The 4,566-nt window shown below is 37.4% G+C and overlaps 1 protein-coding gene across 2 annotated transcripts in view; it reads right to left on the minus strand.

Annotated features, from left to right (window-relative positions):
• Positions 1-4,566, minus strand: part of ELMO1 (engulfment and cell motility 1) — a 268,680-nt gene that overhangs the window by 263,315 nt on the left and 799 nt on the right. The window lies entirely within an intron of this gene.

Consider the following 4,566-nt stretch of genomic DNA (forward strand, 5'->3'; position numbering starts at 1 on the left):
AGGAACCAAAGTCTTCTCTGTGTAAGGGTTGACACACAGCTGCAGTGGCCAGCTTCAAGAACAAGCCCTTTCTCTGACCTGTTGGAAAAGGAGCTACTGCTAGCAAATCCACAGGCAGGGAACACTTAAGTCAGTGTAAGATTCCATCCCACCCCAAGCTTCTTCCTAGTCCTCTGTCTTCAAGAAACCGAGATCTTGTCAGCTGTTAAAGGCACTGACATTTCCCTGAGCCACTTTAAACTCATGATATGCAATAGCATTGGAAATAATCACGATATTCATACCAAAAAACAATCAGCAGCACCAACTACTACAATATGACTACACTTCTTGGATAAGAGTTCATATATTTTTGCTGGTTTGTGGGAAGGAGGCATTCTTCCTCCTTCATGCCCTCACCACTAAACCCCTTGATTTTGAGGGAATCAGAGTCTGGAGCCAAAACTAAGTGCAGGGAGCAACACTTCATGGTACACCCTCTGTTACATCAATACCTCTTTCTTCTTCACCACTTGAATGATACTGGTGCTCACTAATATTGCATACATTCAGATTTGTGATGGTAGGACTGTATTGCTATACTGCTATTACTAGTGATGACACCTGCAAAAACTACAGCTATTCTTAGTCCACACACATGGCAGAAGAGATGTGTCACTTTCTTTTCTCTAATTAAGCATTCCACAGTCCTTTTTGAACTATGTTTCTCCCCACAGTTTGAGAAACACTGAGCTAAATCAATCGACAATCCCCAGGGGTTCAGATTTAGGTCTGAAACACAAAATTATTTGAAAGTTCCTTTTACAAAAAAAAAAAAAAAAATCACCTTACTGGATTCCTTTTAATATGCAGTGACGTAAAATTACTTCTCTGAATGAAAAAAACAAACCAACACACAATTAAAATGACATTCATAGCATATACTGGCAGAAGAAACAACTTGAAAGACACTCTCAAAAGATAAACTTGCTGACTAAACTTAAACCTTAGAAAAGGCATTAATGTAAAGCAGCCTGTAGTTCTTCCCATGTGCTGCATTGCACTGTTATTAACATGAAACTGTCATTTGACAATGCTTCTGTAAATTTTGGCCACTGTACCAGGTTTATGCTTTGAAAAGTAAAACAGCTTTTTTTGCTTTTTGATTTATTTTTCTTTTTTTTGGCTAATGTAAAGATTCATATCTGCTAATTTAATCTCTATTTAATGATCTGGCAGATAAAAGTAAACCTGAAGGAAGAGACTTTGCAGCTGAGTTTAATTACAAACTGTTTCTTTCTGTAGGAAAGATGTTTACCTCCAACATGAGGAAGTTCTGCCTTGAGTTTAGAGAAAAGTGGTTTTAGTATGACTTCTGTTTTAACACAGAAGAATGGCTTTGAATGAGATCAGCTTAAATATCCATCTCCTGCCTCTGCTGGAAGCTGCTTTCCCTGCAGAAAGAACAGTGAAGCTGTAAATCCACAGAATGAAGTATCCAGGTAACTTAAAACCAGCACTGGCTTAGCTAAAAAAAAAAAAATCTATGCTGTGAAAAGGAAAAACCCAGTAGCTGAGAATGAGTTATTCATAATGGGCAAAAAGTAAATAATGCACATTTCTGTCTGAACACAAGAAATAACACCCACTTATGAAATGGCTGTTTCTGGGACAAATAAAAAGAAGACAGGACAGAGTAGTCAGTATCCCCATTCACCTGGACAGAGCCTGTGCAGCCCTGTTCTTAGTATCTTCCAAAATAATCAGCCAGAAGATTGGGAGAAGGAAACAGATGTAGTCAGTGCTTACCATTAATTTCTCCCCCGGACTGCACACCTAAAAAGCCCACAAAGTTATCCCAATGCAAATTCAGACACCAACGCATTTCCATCCCTCCCTTTACACGACAGGGACATTTAAAAGTGGAGGATCATCCCTATACTCACCTCTTAAAAGTTATAATCAAATCTTTTCATTAAAAATTAATTTGGACCACAGTACTAATATTGCCAGAAGGAATTTATGCAGGAAGAAAAGTCTAGATGTTCTTTTTCAAATTTGTAACTGGGGAAAGTGATGGAAATTGGGAGAAATGTGAATGAAAAAAAAAAAAAAGTATTCTCCAAGACATTAGCTGAATTCAGCAAAGTCTGCATCTCAAGGAGAAAGCAGATAATACATTTGCTTGCACAAGCTTTAAAATCAGCTTTAATACACAAAGGCAACAGCCAGTTGCTAGGATTACTACAACTTAATTAATCCCTACCTGGTAAGAGAGAGGGCAGTAAATAATAAGCAGTTTTGCCCTCCTTGTTTAAAGCAACTTCCCAGGAAAAAAGCAGTTGTAAAACCCTAACATCAAATAGTACATTTCAATGTATGAGAAGGCCAGGCACAGAGGCTGGTTCTGAAAAGCACTTAATTACATATTAATCATGGAAGCTAAGAGTCTCTCTAACTCAGTAAGACTAATTTTGAATGATTAAAGTTATAACTATCATTGATGAACCCAGGCTAAAAAACCTACAGAAATGTAGTGGGAAATATCAACTAGAAAAAGCTCTGTGCCTCATGAAGCCCAGGCTGTCAGAACTCATGCCTCTGTAGGGGATTTTAATGTAAAGCTTAATAACATGTGGTAAAAAACAACAACTCATGAGCTCTTTTCAGTCCCAACACCTTCCAGTACACCAGTGTCAATCACTGTGGTTTCACAATGACATTGCCTCATTTTAAAAATACTTTCTCTTCATTGCGAAGCAAAATATGCATCTACACAGCAGGTGAACTGGGACATTGTGCAACTGAATAGAAATAAATGCTACTAGGCATATACAGGAAGCATTCTGAAAAAAAAAAAAAAAAAAAAAAGACCAGATTTTCCTCTGAGCTCTTACATGTTATTTGTACTTCAATACTTAGAATAGCCTCAGTACCCTGAAAGACAAAGAATTTGTGTCAGGTTACAGTGATTTTTGTTGTTGTTCTTATTGAAGTGATAATACAGTGCTGCTCTTTCAAATACTGTTTTCCTTGCTGGTAAAGGATCAGAGAGGGAGGAAACCAGTATGGCAAAGTTTTTAGTATTTTCTGAATGTATGTCAAATGGTACTTGAATAAGCCAATTCCACCTGGAAGAAAGGCACTGGCTGCAATGTCTGGTCAATGGGCCAGTAATTTCTCTTTTCTGCCTTCTTTTTTGCCTCCTCCCCTCTATGATCTCTGACAGATAGTTAGCATTAACTGAACTAAAGGCAGAGCTGTGCCTCTAGAAGCATGTGTCACCCTGTAGGTTTCCAGGGCTCATTCCCACATTGCTCCCATCCCTGAAAAAAAACAAATATATGGGTTTGTATCTACAGGGATTAGGAAGGGATGTTTCATTCCCATCTTCATTTCTTGTCATCATAATTGTATTTTCCAGATTGGAAATGTGAGGGATGAGACCCTCAAACTTCATTCCACCATTTTCCCCTGCACCAGGAGCCGGTTGCTGTTAGCCTTCTCCTTTTCAACCTTCTTTTCCCTCTTCTTCCTCTTCCTCCCTAGAAAGTGGCATAAGGAAACCTGCAGACAACTTGGCAGGCTGGATTGGAAGAGTTCTACCTAATATAAGTTAGCACTGATCTTTCTTGTACCCTCTAAATCTTAATGAAGGTAAAAACTAGGCTTCAGGACAATAATATTTCAGATAAAGTATTAAGTTATTTTGAGAGCTACTTTAAGCCTTTTCATAAATTAAAACCAATCATTTTGGTATTATTTTTCTGCTGCTTGGAAGGAGACTGAACATTTGTTCATTTTTGTCCCCACTGTACTTGGTAGCAAAAAGTTCTTGTTCATCATGACTAACATGCATCTCTCCCTGAACACAGTGTGCACAGTGTCTACCATTTGTTATATAAGGAGAAAAAAGTAAAACATTCTTCATTCCAGAAGGCAAGATTTCTATCTGTAGACACATGCTTACAAAAAAAAAATCCGCAAATTAAAATGGAGAAGCTTGGCAGGTCTGGAAATCAAACTATAAAGTCCTAACCATTTGGGAACTTCCCTTTCCTCTAAAGAGGCTTTCAGAGTGCCTAAAAATCATACTGCTGTTTTTCCAGCCACCCTTTAGTACCAAATTTCTCCAAAGTTTACACAGGAATTTCTCAGGCATATGCCACAAAAGGGTTAACTGGAAGTGAAACTGTACCGCATGAAGAAATTGGGATCTCATTTCAGTCAAATATTTTCAGCATTAATTTAAATTTTCTCCTCTCCAATAGAACTTTATAATATACTTGGTCCCCAGAGACATTAGGGTCTAAAGCACATTATGAAATGCTTTCCTTCACTCTGAATACTATTTACAGAAATAATAATTATTCTCAACAGGGAACATGCTGTATAATTTCAAAACACAAAAGGTGTTAAATATGAGAGAGGTTGCTTTTAATAGTAATATATGTGCCACAAAAACAATCCAAGACAAGCCTAGAACATAAAACACTGCACTTGTATAACTTGACTTGGTCTGTCCCCCCCCACAAAAAAAAAAAAAAAAAAAAAAAAAATTACAAAGATTTTTTAACTTATATTTTT

Source organism: Chaetura pelagica, unplaced genomic scaffold (assembly GCF_000747805.2).
Source record: "Chaetura pelagica isolate M959 unplaced genomic scaffold, ChaPel_1.0 scaffold417, whole genome shotgun sequence".
Taxonomy (NCBI): Eukaryota; Metazoa; Chordata; class Aves; order Apodiformes; family Apodidae; genus Chaetura; species Chaetura pelagica.